Consider the following 886-nt stretch of genomic DNA (forward strand, 5'->3'; position numbering starts at 1 on the left):
TTATATCATTAATTGGATGCATGAGCATTTACATGTCTTAAAACAAAGAAAGAATGAGAAAATAAGAAGAAGAAAGCTATCAGAAAATGTAGTGTTGAAAATGATTGAAAAGATCATGAGGAAAGTTGTTGGAATGATCATAAAAAACTGGTAAAGAATGCTCTCAATCATTGTTTTGACATTGATGTCAAACTTTCTACTTGTAAGAATGACAATTACTTTAGTGATCCAAATACTATGAATTAGTTGGTTGACAGGGAGGAGGCAATCAATAAGATGTAACTAGAACACCTAGAGAAAGGTTGAAGTTATGATGTTGTAATGAAGTACAAGGATCAACTAAGCCATTGATAAAAAAGTGTATTTGATGACATACTATAAGACACAAAGAATGGGCACACTGAAACATATCAAAGATGTAAGGTTTTAGCTAAGACATCTATTAAGCCTAACTAAAGTTCATTAGAGAGAAGGAGTCGAGCAAGCTAGTAGGTGTTGAATAGATTCCTAGTTGAACCCGAGCAAGTTCAGCTTTAGATGCCGAGTAAACTTCAGATGCTGAGTAAACTTCAGATGCCAAGCAGATATAAGTGCCGAGTAACACAGAGATGTCGAGCACCAGTAAAACCAATAGTGTCGAGTAACACAGAGATGCCGAGCATCAATAAATCAATAATGCTGAGTTACTGCATTATTTTGAAAATCGAAGATTCACCAGATCTAAGCCGACAAGGTTGTTATCTAGAAGTTTTTGAATTAAATGGAAGATAAGAATGATGAGCTGGTGGCACAGAACACCATGTAAAACATTTTTAGGACGAAGTTTCTAGATGAGAACAAGATATGAGGTAGATTCAATGTATCCTACCTAATCCATTTGAAACCC

This window comes from Cupressus sempervirens, chromosome 7 (assembly GCF_028749045.1).
Source record: "Cupressus sempervirens isolate cs-2001-9-10 chromosome 7, ASM2874904v1, whole genome shotgun sequence".
In the NCBI taxonomy this organism is placed as follows: domain Eukaryota; kingdom Viridiplantae; phylum Streptophyta; class Pinopsida; order Cupressales; family Cupressaceae; genus Cupressus; species Cupressus sempervirens.